This window comes from Pinus tabuliformis, chromosome 9, assembly GCF_031772625.1.
Source record: "Pinus tabuliformis cultivar Carrire ecotype Pingquan chromosome 9, CPIR1, whole genome shotgun sequence".
In the NCBI taxonomy this organism is placed as follows: Eukaryota; Viridiplantae; Streptophyta; class Pinopsida; order Pinales; family Pinaceae; genus Pinus; species Pinus tabuliformis.
This window is the reverse complement of record NC_142307.1, coordinates 565,642,134-565,662,620: the sequence shown is the minus strand read 5'-3', so window position 1 is coordinate 565,662,620 and position 20,487 is coordinate 565,642,134.

The following is a 20,487-nucleotide window of genomic DNA, read 5'->3' as shown; positions in this document are numbered from 1 at the left end:
ACCTAGGAATACCCTCTTAGATCTTCCGGAAGGTTATTGGCATATATTTGACCTAATGGCTCAAAATCCGCCAAACACCCAAACTTCTACATTACAATACCCCATAGTGGATTCCGCAGCAAATGCTCCTATGAAAGCAATCCCCCTTCAACACATTCCTACATTTCACGGACTTACATCAGAGGACCCCGATGCATTTTTATTTGAATTTGATGTGCTATGTAGGGGATATGATTACACCACTGACCCCCAGAAATTAAAATTGTTCCCCTCCACTTTGAAAGGGGCGGCTTTAAGATGGTTTATGGGTTTAGGTGGTGGAGTTATAAATAACTGGGAACAAATGAAAGAATCTTTCCTAAAGAAATATCAAGATTACTGTAGGTCTAGAGAACTGAAAGATGAAATATTTCAGATGATAGCTAGACCAAATGAAACATTAGAAGAATACGTGGAACGTTTCCAGTATAATCTGCAAAGATCCCCTTATGCATCGTTGCCCTTGCCTGATAACGTGTTGAAAACAGCATTAATAAGGGGCATGAAAGAACAATGGATTGAAACATTAAACATTATGGGGAAAGGGGATATATATCAGGAAAGTTTTGCTGACATAATTGATTTATGTATCAGGAGTTCGAGAGGCAGTACACGAATCAAACCAGCAGAACATGATCGATTTCCATGGGAAAATAAAATTTCATCAGAAGGAGTAACACGTGTGGAAATTGGGAATTTACTTGAAAATTTTAAAACTGATATACTAGGAACACTGACTACACAATTGGACGTTTTGCAGGCTAAGCAGAAACAAATGGAGGCAGAACAGAATTTAGCAATTTTCTGCCCCAGATGCAGGAAGAAGAATAACCACAAGGAATGCCCACTAGATACAGTTCAGACATGCGCCATTTGCACAAGGGATCACTCTACAGAAAATTGTCCCTCATTACCTGGACTGAAAGCGGTATATAAGGAAGCGGAAGAAGAACCAGAAGCAGTGTATCTACTTAACCAGCGTCGTCAATGGCAGCCGCGACAAACTGGTATGTTTTCAGACCCAGCTTCTTCTTTTTAGTATCCGCAATACAATACTCAACAGTATAATACGTGGCAAAGTTAGTTTCAACCCCCATTTCCAAATTGGTCATCACAGTCATACCCTTCTCCAAACCCGTGGCTAAATCAGACAAGCCAATCTGGCTGGTCGAATCCTCCTTATCCCCCACCATACTGGTAAAACAACCCTTATCCACCGCAATGGACTCCCCCCACTTCACAAAGTTCAAGCTGGCAGAATAACTGGCAGAGACCAACACAGCAGCCAGTAGGAAACATTCCTTTCCCTCAACCTACACTACCAGCTTTACAGCAAAACCCCCAATCTAATCTCAGACCCCAACTCCCAGCCCAGCCCAATCCCAATCCAAATAACAGACCAGTCCAAGCACTCCAAATTTTAGAAACACCAGAAGAAGGACCCGATCTGAGGGAGTGCAATGATCTGCAGTTAAGATCTGGGCGTATCATTCAAACAGAGGGAAACAAAACAGTTCAGATTGAAGATCAGTTACCTAGAGAACAGCTGTCGCAGGAAGAGGATGAAAACAGGCAACAAACTCAGAATCAAGTAACTACATCCTCTCCCCCGTTCCCAGAATGTTTAGTCATACCTCGACCTATACAGCAACCTAATTTTGACATTCTGGGAGAATTACAAAATTTGTACATAAAAATCCCGTTCCTTCAGGCCATTCAGGACATCCCAATATACGCTAAAACTATTAAGGAACTGTGCATAAAAAGACCAAGAAGGAATGTCATAGATAATCCAAGAGTTCAAGTAGTCAGCACTTTATCTGACCTATTATCAGGAAAGGAAACACCTATTAAGTATGAAGACCCAGGAAACCCAATAGTAACTGTTCAAATTTATGGCCAAACCTTAACCAATGCCTTAGTTGATCTTGGAGCTGCAATCAATATATTGACCACCTCCACTTGTCAAAAGTTAGGAATTACATCTGCAGAACCTACTTCAACTTTGCTGGAATTGGCTGATCGATCTGTGGTCAGGCCAGAAGGCATATTGCATGATGTTATGGTCTCAGTTGACTCCTGGGAATACCCAACTGATTTTCTGATAATAAATCCTAAAACCCGACTAGATGGACATCCATTGATCTTAGGAAGGCCTTGGCTCGCTACCGTTGATGCCTACATCGGCTGTCGACAAGGAAACATGATCATAACTAAGGGGGCAGATATTAAGAACTTAGTACTATATCCCCCAGCGCAGCCAAGCATCACAATAGTCAAAACTAATAGGCACCCTGTATCACATCTTACGGACAACATTAGATCTCCATTAACTATACAAGAAGCACTAGAGTTCAAAAATCAAACAGAAGATGATGCCATCAGTAATTTTATTAGTCATACTGAACTCACATCTCGTAACCAGTGTCATATGATAAAAGCAGCATTTGATAACGAAGTAGAGGAGGAACCTCTCAAAGACGTGCATGACCATACAATCCCTGTCACTTCTGTTGGACATAGTAAAATAGTGGAAATCGAACCTGGGAAGACCTTAAACATTAACGCCAACCTTACACCGGAAAAAGAAACAAAACTCATCCATGTTTTAGCAAAATATAAAAATGCATTTGCATGGGATTACCCCGATATGAAAGGAATTGATCCTCAAATGTGTATACACCACATCTACATAGAGAATGATGCAAAACCTATTAGACAACCTCAGAGAAGATTAAATCCTCATCTAAAAGAAGTAGTAAAAGCTGAGCTCCAAAAACTTTTAGATGTTAACTTTATCTACCCTATCTCTGATAGTAAGTGGGTCTCCCTGCTTGTGGTGGTACCGAAAAAGAATGGGAAGTGGAGAATCTGCATGGACTATAGAGAACTAAATAAGGCAATGCAGAAAGATCACTTTCCGCTCCCATTCATTGATCAAGTATTGGACACTTTGGCAGGCAAAAAATTCTTTTCTTTCCTTGATGGCTTCAGTGGGTATAACCAAATACAGATTGCCCCCGAAGATTAGGATAAAACTACTTTTACTTGTCCTTGGGGAACATTTTCCTACCGAGTTTTACCTTTTGGTTTATGTAATGCCCCTGCCACATTCCAAAGGGTTATTCTTAGCATATTTGCAGATCTAATAAATGAAGGATTGGAAGTATATATGGATGATTTCACTCCATATGGAGAAGAGTTTGATCCAGCATTGGAAACACTAGAAAATGTCCTACAACGCTGTATAGCTACCAGGCTTTGTCTAAGCCATGAAAAGTGCTACATGATGATGACAGAAGGAATTATTCTAGGGCACTATATTTCAGCAGCCGCCATACAGGTAGACCCAGCCAAAATCAAAATACTTTTTCTTATTCCTACTCCTACTACTCAAACAGAGGTACGTAGCTTTCTTGGATTCTCTGGTTATTACAGAAGATTTATAGAACATTATTCACGTATTGCTGCACCATTGTATGCACTAACTGGTAATGTTGATTTCCTTTGGACAGAGAAATGTGAACGTGCTTTCAATGACCTGAAAAAGCTTGTATCTACAGCCCCAGTCCTTCGCGGACCAAACTGGGATTTGCCATTTCAGATATCATCCGATGCCTCAGATACAACCATTGGAGTGGTCCTTGGTCAGGAGGAGGATAGAAAACCATACGCCATTTATTACATTAGCAAAAATCTAACCCCTGCTGAATTAAATTATACTGTAACTAAAAAGGAATTTCTAGCTGTTATACATGCTATCAATAAATTCAGACATTACATCACTGGATATCCCGTTATCTTGTACACAGATCATTCTGCTATAAAGTATCTAGCGAATAAACCTGTCACAAACGGCAGAATAACCAGATGGTTGATTTTATTGCAGGAGTTTGACATTACAATCAAGGATCGACCTGGCAAAGAAAACCCGGTAGCTGATTTCCTCTCAAGAATGCCAAAACCAGTCGATGCAACAACAGTTGAAGATCAGTTTCCAGATGAGCATCTCTTTGCTATTGCTGTGCAAACACCCTGGTATGCTGATGTCGCCAATTACCTAGCAGTAGGTAAGTTACCAAAACATTTAACCCCTAATGAACGAAAACAGATTGTCCAGCAAAGTACCAGATTTTCCTGGATTGGAGGCTATCTGTTTCACACAGGGGCAGACATGCAAATCAGGAGGTGCGTTTGACAAGATGAAATCTTTGATATATTGAAAGCATGCCATGACCAACCATGCGGTGGACATTTTGCTGATCGCAGGACTGCACATAAAGTATTACATACAGGGTATTATTGGCCCACGATTTTTAAAGATGCAAAGAAATTTGTCCAAGCATGTGATAGTTGCCAGAGGGCAGGACACCCTAGTCACTCAGATGAGATGCCCTTGAAACCACAACTAGTCATTGAACCATTTGAGCGATGGGCCCTTGATTTAGTGGGGCCAATCAACCCACCGTCAAACCAGAAAACATACATTCTAGTGGCAACAGAATATGTCACTAAATGGGTTGAAGCGGAAGCCTTGCCCAGGGCTACAGAAGAATCTGTTATACAGTTCCTACTCCATCTATTTGTCTACTATGGCCTCCCTAGAGAGATAATCACAGATGGAGGGCCACAATTTGCTGGAAACAGGATAGCGGCAACACTAAACAATTATCATGTTCTGCATAAAATGACCACCCCATATCACCCACAGGCAAATGGGCAAGTAGAAAGTAGCAACAAGATAATAGAAACAATTCTAACCAAAAAAGTTGCATCACATAGACGCGATTGGGCTGCCAGACTACCAGAAGCACTGTGGGCTTATAGAACAACATGGAGAAGCACCACTGGCCACTCACCGTACCAGCTTATGTTTGGAAAACAACCTATCTTTCCTATAGAATTTGAAATCCAGACATTACGAACAGCACAAGAAGTAGGGTTAGATTTAACCGAGGCGCAAACTAATCGATTGCAACAGATTAATGAGCTGGATGAAATTAGACTCTCTGCACTTCAACATACTGCCCTGATACAGCAGCAAAGAGCTAAGTGGCATGATGCTCTCATAAAAAACAGAGTCTTCCATGAAGGAGACTGGGCTCTTTTATATGACTCTAGATTTCAGGACTTCCCCGGGAAACTCCAGACTCGTTGGTTGGGACCATATGAAATTCAGAAAGTACATGACAATGGTACCCTCACACTAATTACTATTGATGGTTCTGGGTATACCTTTAAAGCAAACGGCCATCGAGTCTGTCTCTACTGCAAACCACTTACTCGGGAGTCCTTTTGCCAGCAATTACGCCAAGATTCAGATATGGAGATCTTACGGGAGGAAGACAAGTCTTCTCCACCAGCAACTCGCTAAGAAGTTTATTTTTCTTTCCAATTTGTACATAATTCTTTGAATTATTTTTTGTACATATTTTTTTTTTTTTTTACAGCATGTTGTGATTTTTGTTGTTCCTTTTCCAAAAGGAACAACACTTGCGATTTTTGTTGTCATTTTTCCAAAAGGAACAACACTTGTGATTTTTGCTGTTCCTTTTCCAAAAGGAACAGCACTTGTGATTTTTGCTGTTCCTTTTCCAAAAGGAACAACACTTGTGATTTTTTCTGTTCCTTTTCCAAAAGGAACAACACTTGTGATTTTTGCTGTTCCTTTTTCCAAAAGGAACAACACTTATGATTTTTGCTGTTCCTTTTTCCAAAAGGAACAGTACTTGTGATTTTTGTTGTTCCTTTTCCAAAAGGGACAGCACTTGCGATTTTTGCTGTTCCTTTTCTAAAAATGAACAGCACTTGAGTGTTTTTGTTGTTCCTTTCTCAAAAAAAGAACAGCATTTGTGTGTTTTTGCTGTCTCTGCAAGAAACAGCACGGTTTGATTTCCGCCGGTCTTTTCCAAAGGAACGGCATTTGTTTGATTTTATTGAACTGCACCATTGATTTCCACTGCTCCTTTCTCTAAACAAACAACCGTTGTTGTATCTTTCCTTGAAACTGCACTACAGCTTGTCCCTTCTCAAGGATGCAGAATCCTAATGGTCTTTAGAATACAGCTATCTACTTATGTGATGGAAACAAAAGCACAGTATACGGAAATCGGTAAATCATAAATCGCTATCCTTATAAGCAACTGCCCTGAATTGATGAAAGGATGTAGGGAAAAGATATGCTTACTTATCACCTTTTGTTGCCATTGTTCTACTAACTCTGTTCTGATTGGTAATCTTTATCATGCTAATTTTTTTATCTATTTTAATTATCATTTTCCAATAAGATCAAAGGGTTTATATCTTCCTATTGGGATTTTAAGACTCCTTCCACCATTCCTACTCTTAAGGAGTGCGGAATCACCCTTTGTGTATAAACAGGAAAGGTTCTCTATTAAAACCAAAGAAAAAAGAAGTAAGCAAAGCAGTTTTGTCAAATTGCAGGATAGGGAGTCTCATTACGAGCTGGCCTACCATGATCATCAGGATGGAAGCGAAGTGGCATTCCCATTAGGGCCACCACACCCGGGAAATGGTCCAAAAGGTATATCAAAATAAATAAATAACCCTTGGAACAGGAGGTCTCATCACGAGCCGGCCTGCCCACTATTCGCTCCTTCCTCGTGAATGGCACTATGACTAACTGGTTACCAAGCCTGCATAGTGGCCTACAGTTTTGACATCACATAACACCTCCTCGCATACACAAAGGACTATGGTTCCCGGGGTGAAATAAACAACTCTGCCAAGGTTATGGACACCTGTTGGCAGCAGAGCTCTGTTAATGGTATTGAAGTCGTAACCTTTATACCAATGGGTAAGGAAATTATAACCTTTGTATCTTATAACGTGATAATTTAATTACCCAGCCATATCCCGCATGACTATTTATTACCGCCAATCATTACGGAGCTAGTGACAGTGACCGCATGGGGCTCGCTAATTATGGCAAATGTCTATTCCCGATCTGCCATCAACTCACCGCAGTCGCTTACGTATTAAAAGCGATTCAACTTTTCACCTCGATCCCCGTACTACGCTGTTTTTGCGGACATGGCATATTTTCATAAGCTGCTCCATAAAGGCCTCGCGGACGAAGCAGACGCTGCTCCTTATTTGACGGCTGGGACAGCCTATCATATTGCGGGGGGGGGGGGAGTAACCTCATTATTCCCCAGAATACGTGTCAGCCCGTTATTCGAGAAGATCTTGTACTTGAGCACAGCACGGCTCAACGGTATGATCATTTGCCATTTTTGTTTCTTCTGCATGAATCGTTGTTTGAAGTTATTTCCATTAAACTTGAACGAGAAACTCGCCACCAGCTTCTCTGCGTCTTAACGAACAGCTGTTGTTCCTTTGAGAATCTGCAAGTGAAGCCATGGGTGGAAGGTCAGTCCGCAGAGAACCACAGACATTGACTGCTTCAGCTGCAGCCCGAAGAATTCTGAAGAAAGCAGGATGGTTGACCTACCTCAAACACCTGAAGGAGTCTAATGAAACTGTGGCGAAGGAATTTTTACAAAACCTGCGGGAAGAACATTCCACAATCAGAGGAAAACGAATAGAGGTCACGGATGATATAATAGCAAAAGTCACTGGACTACCGGCCACAGGGTCTGTGTGGACAACAAAGAAGGAAAGGTTGCACAAGATTGTGGAAATCTTTCAGGACGAGGGCCAGAGCTTAACAGTTCGAGGAAAAGGGGTGCTGCCAGCAACGCTAGGAGAGCCATGGGCGGAATTGGCAAAAATTGTCCAGAGCTACATTACTTGCGAAGGAAGAAAAGACGTGGTAAGACCACGACATCTAAAACTCCTAGCTGTCTTAAAACAAAAATGTTTTGTGAATTTACCTACATTGCTTAATTCGCTATTGCATGATGTGGCACGAAGCATGAAAACGGCACAACACAAAGAATCTGTGGTTAGCCATCACGGATTGATTCGTTTGATATTAAACCGTAATCTTACCCAGCAGCAGAGCAGCTGGGAAGAATTAATTGATATCATTAATAAAGGGACGGCCACGTCTGGACGACCAGAAAAATGAAAACAAATTGATAGCACACCCCAACGCCCAGAGAAGCGAAAGAAGGACGCTTGCACAGAAGTGCAAGCTAAAAGACAAGCCAAGAAACAAGCAGAAAAGCAACTTGAGAAACAACCCGACTCTGGTACATCTAAGCAGCCAGCAAAACGAAGAAAGTCGGCACGGCTTGCAGGGTTACAAGCAGAGCTGAAGAAACCCCGGGCTCGCACGAGCCAAGCAATAGAAATTATAGATGAGCAATCGGCAGAGACAGATACAGAAGAAGAAAGTAATGAGGAAGTAGAACAGTCCATAGGGACAGAGGCGGAAGAAGAAAATAGCAGAGAAACAGAGTAGTTCGCAGAGGCAGAAACAGAAGAGGAAGACGAAGAACAGTCAGCGGAAACAGAAATAGGAGAAGAAGGACAGGATGAAGAAGAAGAAGAAAACGAGAAAGAAGAAGTTGAGCGGCCCGAGCAGGAGGAAGAAATGGAACAACAGGGAAGAATCCCAGAACAAAACCCGATGGGGGAAGATGAATTGGCCAATATTCTGGCCAATATGGGCGAGTATGGCCAGCCCCTGAGTCCATCCAACCTCCAGGCCGAAGAAGAAACCTAGGAAAAAGATGCACCCAAGGAAGTGCATACAGAAGAAGCAGAAGTAGAAATTTCACCCGTCAATGATGAGAAGGAAACAGAAAATATCAGGCAGGAACGGCCTGTTCCCATTCAGAAGGCACCAGAGGAGAATCCGGAGGAAATAAGGGCAGAGGAAGAATTGGTCCAAGAAACAACAGAGCCAAGAGAGGTTCTTACCCCCGATCAGCCACCTCAAGAAGAAAATCTAGAAATTAGTCACACTCCAACCCACGACAAGCAGTCAGCTATTCTTTCTGAGAAGTTGATGAAAATAAGGGAATTGCAAAAGGAAAAAGGGACACTGTTAAATGTGATAGTCAGACTTCGCCAGCAGATTAGGCTTCTAAAAGCAAGACAAAGGGGGGTAAGGACCTCAACAAGAAAAAATTCGGCCACGCCAATGAGGCCCCGTAAGAATAAAAGGCGAAGAACTGGGAGCCGTTCCACTACTCAAAATCCTGACGGAAGCCAAACTGTTGTCCCTAATGAAGCAGGAAGACAAACTGTTGTTCCAATTAAAACAGAAGGACAGACTGCTGTTCCATTTCAAAAGGAACAGCAGTGGGCTGGAGTTCGTGTTAAAATTGAAAAAGATGATAAGGAGGTTCAGACGGAGGCACCACCTTCGGGAGTAATAAGGGTTATGAATTTAAAGCAGCATAATAAGAAACTCCAAGTAAAGCTCCCAGCCTCCACAGATGCATGGAAAAAGGACCCAAAAACAAGAACCCTCCACTATCAATTGAAGCAGGCTTAGCAAGAAGCAGAAAAGCTCAGGGAACAAACGGTCCCCCGTGAAAAATATGAGGAATTACAGCAGCAGTTAATGAACGTCAACCTGTCAGAAAGCCAAGCCTTCAAAGGATGGCAAAGGGAGCAAGAGAAAGTTGCCAAGGTAACCCGTAGATTAGATGTAGTCATTAAACAAATCGATACCTTGTGTGCTCTGTACAATGATGCCCTAGCATGTAGAGCTCCTGCCAAAAATTATGCCCTGTTTCTAATGGAAAGATACTTACAATTGAAAATTAAAGCCGTTAGGGCAGGTGCTCCCATAGAAATTAACACTATAGACGATTTTATAAATTGCTGTAAGCATTATGGAGTAAAGGTACAAAGGTTATTATGTGAATTTTACCTGCATAACCTTGTACTAGAACAGGAGACCGAACTAAACCCTGGCCCTTTTGTCAGAGATATTCAATTACAAGCATTCATTTCACTTGCAGTTAATCAGATTAAATGGCTCAAAGCCTACAATGTATTTCAGAGACAAGAAAATGGATTAGACCTATGGGTAAGAGCTGAGCCTAGAGACTCGGAACAGTTATGGAAAAGTCATAGAAATCTCATGAGGACTCCAAGCGTGATTGAAGCATTAGGACCCATGCATGAAGCAATCATTCGGCAAGGGCTTGAATTCTTTTCTTCTATTAAAGACCCTGCCATTGAAGCAGCTAAATTTCGATATCAGGTATCTAATCCAAATATTCAGCTCCGAGAGCCATTTAAGTATGAAAATTTTATGCTTGTTGCTAACCGATTCCCCCTCTACGGTGAAATTGTTTTGAGGGCAGGGCCATCCTGGTTAGGATATAGGTTCTGGAGTCCAATCATTTGGCATCTTGCACCCAGATACCAAGCCCTGTATGAAATGCCCGAGGGCCAGACAAGCCATTTCTTTGATCATCTAGTTTCGCATCATGGGTGTAGGCCCCCACACGAAATTCCATCTCCAGCCTACTCCCTCACTGCTCTGCATGTCAACTACAATGTTTTCATGAGGCCATGAAAAAAGGTAAGCTGGGGGGTGTGTGGAGTACCTAGGAAGGTATGTTTCGATGGTCATTTTGGTATCTTTTCATTAGAACTCAAAAGCCTTTTGCATGAGAAATCTAGATAATGATAAGAATTTATAACGAAACACGAGAGATTAATGAAAAGCATTGATAGTCGTCATTTCTGTGTGCAGGAGGGAGGAAATACGGGAAGTGGCCATTCCAAAAGTAAAGACAAAGCTGAGCTAACTGCTGTCCCTTTGACGGAAGACCGGAAACGAACCAGATCACAACGAATCAACCCAAGAAAGGACGCGGAGATACCAGCACGAAACATAAAAAGAAAGAAGTAACGCAGTATTAATGATTTTGCGAATCCTATTTTGCCTATTTTCTGTACCTAGATATCTCCGCCATCTTCCCTATAAAAGGGGTAGCACTGTTGGCTTCAGAGAGGATCTTTGGGGAGTGTAATTTCTTTTAAGGAAGATCAGGACTATGATCTTTATGTTCGGTTGAAGACTTGAGTTCTTGTAATTTTATTGCATGCTTTAATACAGATTTGTTCACTCTTTTATCTTTGAGCCTGGATCTATCTTAAGCGGTGTACCCCCGGAGGCTAAGGGCCCGGCCGTGGAGGACACTTGCTCTTGTATCATTACGCGTGGTTTCTGTGTGGTTTTTTCATAGACGTATTCTGGTAATCTGCTGTGTTTTGAGAATATTCTATTTCATGCTCTGTTGTGATTAAGTCATTTCGTGTTCTTGAACTTTATATTGATGCTATGTTATTTTACCAATTCTTTAAGCATTGATTAATCCCTACAGGACACTGTTACTTTATTACAGAGTTCTTCACGATTGTGTTTTGCATTCTAACAAGTCATCTGGAAAGATCTGTTTTACATGGGTATCGAATGTGACTATTCTTTATTATGAGATACAGTCGTATGTGCTTTAACAAAAGCGGATTAAGTATGGTGTGTTTCTAAGGTTCTATAGTATTGTTCCATCATATAAGATTAAGGGATTGGTGTGTTGATTGGCATAGTTAAATAGAGTTGCAGCTTAAAGAACTCAGTTATTAGTTATTTCGATTACTATTCTATTCTTGAACTGCTATTCCATTTACCTGTTGTTCCATTTATTTGTTGTTCCATTTCAATTTTATGTTCCATTTCCAGATTGCTAATTTGCTGTTTTTTTGAGGATGGACTTAGGCTGTAGAGGACCCCAGCATCTGCTACTTGGTCCCCAGACCTCTGATCTGCTCCCGTCAGCTATGAAAGGGATGTGTTATTGCTACCAAGCCCTTGGCTGACGTGCTGTTCCATTTCATTATCACTTCTTTTATCTGTTGTTTCATTTCTAATCATTAAGAACGATCCTAGGCTGTAGCGAGCTCAGCATCCGCTATTTGGCTCCCAGACCTCTGATCTATTCTCATCAGTTATGAAAAGGATGGGTTATTGCTACCGAACCTTTGGCTGATGCAATACTTGGTGTGATTTAGTCCTTTGAAGTAGTTAAGTTGTAGACTTGCATTAGTTTACTTTCATAATTGTAAATAGCTGTACTACAAGAATTACTCGGGCAAATTCTAGCCTCAGACTGAGACACCCTTTGAAATAACCAGACGATCCCGGATTGACATATTAATGTGAGGTAACTAGAGGTGAAAGAGACCCTTTTTATAGCTCTACATCTGGGAAGCCATATTTAGGAGTATAGGTATAAATTAGGCCTATAATTGCTCCAAAAGTAAGGTTTGGAAGCTCTGGTACAGTGAGAGGGTATTTATAGTTTGCAAAAGAAGGGCTTTGGGTATTCAAGTGAATTACTCTTCAATTTAGGAAAATATTAATTAATTTCAATTAATCAATCTTTCAATTGCACTGTACGTTTTCAAATTAAAGATTCGTTCTGGTTTTCCCAAGAATACCTAGAATTTGGTGGTATGGGCTGAAAATTGAGTTCAATGGTGAGTGCAGAGGGTACGGTGGCTTCAACTGTGAACTGGATGCTCAAATTGGGTGTCCGGAGCTTCTTCGGGTGGCAAACGGTCGTCAATTTTGGCTGCAGAGGTTCAGGGTGTTGCAGAATGGCTTGAGTGGCATTCACAGTGAAAATGAGTGAAAAGGATGAGATGGGGCTTCTCCGACCTTTTAACCGGCAACAATTACATTTTGGTGCAGAATCTACAAATGAATAGTGGACAGTTTTTGGTCTGGGCAGGGAGGGGGTTTTTTGGGCCATCACACTACTTTTGGAGGGCAGGCGGTATTTGCTTGCGAGCACACAATCTAGCGTGGGGCTGCCACATAGCATAATAGTGCCCAGGCAAACCGTGAATCTTGCGTGCTCTCAGGTTGCTAATGGTCGGGCGGTGAATGTGCGCGATATGGATGTGCACCATCAAATCTGCAGGTGGGAGATCGGATGATTGTCGCACGGTTGAGATGTAGGGAGGGAATCGAAATCAGTATTTGCGGGGCCCAGGGTTTAATTACAAATAATTGTAATTAACTAATACAATAAATCTAAGGTTTAATATAAGCCACGGGTTTATTAAAGTGGGTCCAGGGGTTATTGTGGCGGGGTGTTTTAAATGCACAAAGGGTTAGTGGGTTAAAATGGGTTTATTGGGGAAATATGAAACAGGGAGTTAGTTAACTTATGCGAGGGGGATAAAAACTTACAATAAGGGGGTTTTTATGGGGTTTGAAGGGAAATAGGGAAATTAATAAGGGGGGATGGTAATATTTTCAATGGGGAATGGGTTTCACACTAGGGAAAAGGGGTAGGGGGGGTCATTTTTGTAGGGTAATTCCTAGGGGAATGTGTGAAACCATGGGGGAAGGGTCAAGATGAAGGGAAAAGGGGATTTTATAAGGAATAAGGGGATAAAGGGGAAATTAGCAAGTAAGTATGTGGGGGTGAAATGAAATGAGGGGGAATTAGTCAAACAAGCTTGTGAATATCTTTTCACTCTCATAAATGCTCCTACACATGAAACATTGGATTAAGCATGATAAATGTGCTTTTGACTAAGAAACCTTGTACATTTGCAACTTTTCTTCTACCTACCATTTATTTATCCTTACATTTTTTTCTTGACTTTATTGGGTGCATTTGAGCTTGCAAACCCTTTATTTCCTTTTCTTTTGACAAGAAAACTATCTAATTCTAACCTTATAACTTCCAATCAAGCTCAGATTAAGTTGATGAGCACATTTTTATGCTCTACCTAACTACTGATCTGCCAAGGTTAAACAATTTGGCTAGATATTTATTCTCTATATATCAACATAAAATTTAAAACATGAATGAGTCAAGATTAAGCTGTTTGACCATCATGGATTGTGGTATTTCTAACAAGCTTCACACAACCTTATTTTGCATAGTAAAGTAAAAAGTAGTGGCATTTGAATTTGCAGACTTTCATGATCTGTTTTATTTCTTTTTTGGGGTTCATATTTTTTACTTTTTTGATCTTTTTCTCTTTCTTTTTGTCCTTTGATTATTCTTTTAGGACATACCCTCTTTACATTTTTTAAAATGGAAAACATTTTGCAGAAAGTAAAATTATGTACAATATTACAAGACTAACCATAGCCAATTCAAAATTATGAATCCTATTATTATAAGACCCTAACAGAGGGCAAGGTGTTTCACTATGCCTGGTTATTGTTATTGATCGCTTTAGTGGTGTGGAGGATGCCCGAAGAGAGCCAATTCCCTCAGCAAGACTCAAACTTACCAGAGGCAGCAAAGTTTGCTTCACTCTAGGATACTAAAGACCCCATGCATGTAATGGAGACTAAGATATTATGGGTCTTATTTGAGACATAACTTAGAATGGTGATAAACTAGTGGCCAAGGTTATCACCCACTTTTCATGAGTAGTACACTAACATCGCTGATTTCAAGCCAAATTTCCATAATCTGCATATTTGCACAAAGAAGGATGCCTGGGGAATATGCAACAAGTTACATTACTTGGTTGCCAAGGACAATATAGTAGCGGTCATCAGCAAGTGGCCAAGTAATTGACTCCCCCATTCTGATGCCAGCATAGGTACCAGCATGGCTGCTAAAGGTTTAACAGTGCAGACCACGACAACAAAAAAGAAGGAGGCATAGAAAGTCTCTGCCCGAGAAAAGGTTGCACAGAAGAAAGAAGTTGTAGCAAGGGATAAAGAAGTTGTTGTGAAGGAGAAAGAAGCAGCTGACAAGGAAAAGGGAAGCAATACAGGAAAATACTACATCACAAGCCGCCATCGACGTCGATGAGTCAAAAACTGAGCGAACACAGGTGGAGAAAGAAATAGAGGTAAAAGAAGAAGGGGGCACAGAGTTGCAGTCCCCCTTCGTTGTCAAGAAGAGGAAGAAGAGGACTTCCACAAGGTAGTGCAAGAAGAAAAACTCTGACAAAACTGTGGGTGATACGCCTTTTGTCCTCACAGAGGGGGACTTGGATGAAATTGGGGATGTGGTCTACAGTGTGACGATGAATCTCATGAGCCATTTTGAAGCGTAGTACCAACAATCGCTCAGTAAGGTACAATAGGGTCTACAAGATTTTTAGGTACAAACAAGTCTAATTCAAGTGAGCGTGGGATAGGCAAGCGTGAAGTAACCGAGCCTGAATCAAGCGAGCAGGTCTGTCTTAGGTGTAGAAATCACTATGGATATCTACACCATGCAATTACCAGAAGGATCCCTACACGATGACTCAACCGAAGAACAAGCACACCTACTACAGATGAAGAATCTCAGTATGAATTTGGTCATGCTTCCCATTCAAAGTCTGCACGATCTACACCAAGGGGTGTCCGATGAACTCAGGATTCGAGAGAAACGCGCATTTCTGGTAATCAACGAAGTCAAAGCCAATGACCAGTGGATCCTCGAGGAAAAGGCGCGGGCCCTCAAGGAAAAGGAGGAGGTCACAACATGAAGCTAGCAGTTGCAAGCATCTGTTGAATAGGCTATTGGGTCCCTATAATACTAGTGATTACCCCATTACTATTGTAGTTGTACCCCTTATTAATATTTTTGTGCCCCTATTATCCCAATATTGTTATTACTGTGCCCCATAGAATCCCTCTATTGTTATTTTTGTGGCTTTATATTATTATTGTTAGGTCGGCTGGGTTATATTGTGACTCAGACTCCTATATAGAAAGGAGGTTTTATCATTTGAATCATCCAAGAATTGTTCAATTATGTAATGTAAAGGAGGTTGCCTCCTCAAAGAGGTTGAATTCTAAGGCGTTGATCTATCTTTTCTATCTTTTCTTGAGCTGGTTTCATAACATTTGGAATTAGAGCTTTGGATTCTAGGATTTCGCTGCTCCAAACAGGTCATCATGGAATTTTCGCTATAACTTTGTTTCTGCAATGTTTCAGAAGTTGCAAAAAAAATCAATTTGAGAAGAAATAGCGCTGAACCCTGGGTCCGAATTTCAGATCTGTTTGCGCTATATTTGCGGAGATATGATCTGAGAAATTTGGTCTTTTTGCAGACTCCTAAATTACATTCCAAATAGGTGACCTGGGGAAAAGCGTCATAACTTTCTCTCTGGGGATCGGATTGAAATTTCATAAGAAGGTATAGAAAGATGACGGACTGTAGTTTCTTGTATGCGTTTTTTAGATCCAAAGGTCGAAACAGTGACTCGTGGCATGTCGTACAAGTTCGCTCTACTGAACTAGTCTATAATCAAGTCACTGTGGGAGATTTCACATAACTCTTCCTTGGAGAATCCAATTTGGGTCAGACTTGTGGCATTGGAAAAAGGACATAGAGGGCTACTGCAGATCACAAATTTAGATCTAGATGATTGGAAAGTACAGAGACACATTAGAGGCAATATCGAGCTCCTACAAAGTGAAAAAAGGTGTGTAGGTTTTCTTAAATTTTTGCTTAAGCTTGGTTTGAAAATTTATTTTGAAGGAATTCAAAGGGCATAATAGAGCATTATTATCGGTAACTGATACCCCGAGGAAAGAAAATGCAAACACCTAGTAAGGAACCTGAAAGCTCTAGCATGACTCATGAAGAAGAGGAATAAATGCAACATGATATATCAAAATTACAAGACCAAGTGCAACAACTGTCCCTTGCACAAAAAGGAACGGAATCTAAGATGGATGGTTTAAAGAAAGGCGTAGAAGCTAAGATGGATTGTTTAAAGAAAGGTGTAGAAGCTAAGATGGATGACGTGGAAGCTAAGATGGATGATTTGAAGATAGATTTGAAGACAGACATGGAAGAATTGAAGATAAATATGAATAAGTTGCTACAGGAAAGGGTCACTAATGGTGAAATGGTAGTAAAGGAAACTCATGATGAGAACAAAAGAAATGTTAATCATGATTCCATAGACTCTAATGTTGGATCTGAGACCCACCATATTCCAAAAATCGATATGAGGAAGTTTGATGGCAAGGATCCCGCAACATGGATATTACAGATGGAGCAATTTTTCGATCTCAATAATGTGCAAAACACACAAAAGGTGCGTATTGCAACTTTATATTTGGAACCAAATCAGTTTGTATGGTATCAATGGCTTTTCTCTCGTAAACAATTTATCACTTGGGCAATTTTTATGGAAGAATTGATAGCACATTATGAGGATACAAAAAGCAACACTTTTTTTAGCCAATTGATAAGTCTCAAACAAAAGGGTTCAATAATGGAGCACATTGAGGAGTTCCAAAAATTGAACATAAGGGTAAAAGATATTCCAGAGGAGCATAGGATTGATGTGTTCATAGGGTCTTTAAAGGATAATATCCAACATGATGTTCGCCTTTGGGAACCTGATTCATTAGAGAAGGCATTCAGGTTAGCAAGAAAAATGGAAAGCAAAATTATGGCAACAAGGAAGCATACCAGTCACAACTATAAAAACGGAAGTGTTGTTGCCGCTAGTCTTCCACAACCTATAAGGTTGACACCACAACAATTGGAAGAAAAAAGAGCAAAAGGGCTTTGTTACAGTTGTGATAGCAAATACACTAAAGGTCATAAGTGTATTGAGAAGAAATTATTCTACATAGATTGTGAAGAGGAAGAAGAAAAGGAGTAAGAAAGGTCAAAAGAAGAGGATATACTCCAGGAACAAAGCCTAGATAAAGAAGAAATGAATCCGACCATATCTTGTAATGCATTGGCGGGAATTACCACTCCTCAAACCATCAAGATAGAAGAACAAATCAAGAAGAAAAAGGTAATAGTATTGATTGATTCAGGAAGTACCCACAATTTTATTCATTGTAAGGTAGCAAAAGAATTGAATTGCTTCTTATATCCAGCACCAGAGTGTCAAGTGATGGTTGCAAATGGAGGAACAATAAATTGTTCGGGAAAGTGCCATAATATCAAGCTATCCATGGGAGAATATGTATTGACTAGCCCAATGCTTTCCATTCCAATGGGAGGTGCTGATGTTGTACTAGGAGTCCAATGGCTACAATCCTTGGGTACAATAGCTTTTAATTTTCAAGAAGTTTTCATGAAATTTTCTGTGGAAGGAAAGGAAGTTGAATTAAGGGGTATTGTAGGGAAACCAGGAAAGATAATCAGCTCTAACGGTATGACAAAGCTTCTAAAAAAGGAACAAAAGGGTGTAATTGCACAATTATGTTCGCTAGATGTTTCCACATTGGAATCATCTATTTCTCCAGATCTCCAAAAAGTCTTGGACAATCATTCCAAGGTATTTGAGACTCCCAAAAGTCTCCCACCTATTCGTGATCATGATCATGCTATTCATCTAATTCCAGGAAGTGTTCCTCCAAACATCAGGCCATACAGATAACCCTATGCCCAAAAGAGTAAATTGAACGTATGATTGCAGAAATTCTAGAGGCTGGTATAATTCAACCAAGTCAAAGTTCTTTCTCTGCTCCAGTAGTATTGGTGCACAAGAAGGATGGATCATGGCGCATGTGTCCGGATTATAGGGAGCTCAACAAGCTCACTATTAAAGATAAGTTTCCCATTCCTGTCATTGATGAATTACTGGATGAATTGCATGGATCAATTTACTTCACCAAGTTGGATCTTTGTTCAGGATATCATCAAATCAGAATGAAGATTGAAGACATTCCGAAAACAGCATTTAGAACTCATGAGGGTCATTATGAATTTTTGGTCATGCCTTTTGGCCTTACCAATGCACCTTCAACATTTCAAGGTTTGATGAATTCAATTTTCAAACCATTCCTTAGAAAATTTGTGTTAGTATTTTTTGATGATATACTAATCTACAGCAAGTCTTGGAAGGATCATGTTGAACATGTTGACAGGGTGCTACAACTATTGGAGGAGAAACAATTATATGCAAAAAGATCCAAATGTTTCTTTGGAGTACAAGAGGTGGAATATCTGGGTCATATTGTATCTCATGAAGGAGTTAAGGTAGACCCTAGAAAAATTAAAGCCATTAAGGAATGGAAAATTCCCACATCCATAAAGCATCTGCGAGGATTTCTCGGGTTGACAGGGTATTATCGCAAGTTTGTTAAGAATTATGGGAGAATAGCAGCACCTCTAACAACATTATTGAAGAAAGAGAATTTTCATGGACTCCAAAAGCAACAAAGGCATTCGAACATCTTAAAGAGGCAATGTGCCAAGCACCGGTCTTAGCTACACCGGACTTCACAAAAACCTTTATTGTGGAATGTGATGCTTCAGGAAATGGAATTGGTGCTGTTTTAATGCAAGATGAAAGACCCATTGCTTTTGAAAGTCGTCCAATCAAGGGAAAGTTTTTACACAAAGCTATTTATGAGAAGGAAATGTTGGCAATACTCCATGCACTTAAGAAATGGTGACCCTACCTAATGGGAAGACACTTCAAGGTAAAAATGGATCATGATAGCCTTAAATACTTTTTAGAACAAAGATTATCCTCTGAAGAGCAACAAAAGTGGGTCACAAAGATGTTGGGTTATGACTTTGAAATCATCTACAAAAAAGGGAAGCAAAATGTGGTGGCAGATGCACTCTCAAGAAAGGATGAGGATGTGGAAGCATTGTTGTGCGCCATTTCTATTATCCAACTAGATTGGATAAACGAAGCAAGGGAGGAATGAAAGAATGACGAAGAAGTGTGGGCACTTATTCGAAAGTTACAACAAGATTCCAGTATGTCTGATACATTTAGCTGGAAAAATGATTCGTTATGGTACAAAGATCGCTTATACCTCTGTAAGAATTCCCAACTAAAACAAAAGATTCTTATGGAATTGCACACTTCTCCCTTAGGAGGGCACTCAGGATTTTTAAAAACTTACCACAGGGTTAAGAAGGAATTTTTTTGGGATGGCCTTAAATCAGATATTCAAAAGTTTGTGGCGGAATGTTTGGTTTGCCAACAAAATAAAGTTGAAACAATTAAGACACCGGGTCTATTACAACCTTTATCCATTCCAAGCCAACGTTGGGAGGAGATTTCAATGGATTTTATCACAGGTTTACCCAAGTCTGAGGGAAAGAGTGTCATCATGGTGGTAGTTGATAGACTTACCAAGTATGCACACTTTTGTGCATTATCACATCCATTTAAAGCCAATACATTTTCTACTGCATTTATGGAAACAATTCAAAAGCTACATGGAAACCCAAAGATTATTGTAAGTGACAGAGATCCCATTTTCACTGGAAATTTTTGGACAAAATTATTTTCTTGTCTTGGTACTCAGTTAGCTCATAGCTCATCTTATCATCCTCAATCTGATGGGCAAACTGAGATAGTAAACAAATGTTTGGAAGGATATCTTCGTTGCTTTGTATCTGATAAACAGACACAATGGGTCAAATGGTTGCCTCTGGCTGAATGGTGGTATAACACTTCCTTCCATACAGCAACAAAAATGACCCCATTTATGGCACTTTATGGGTATCAGCCACCATCCATCACATCATATTTAAGAGAAAATTCTAAGGTTCAAGCAGTGGAACATCACATTGAACATC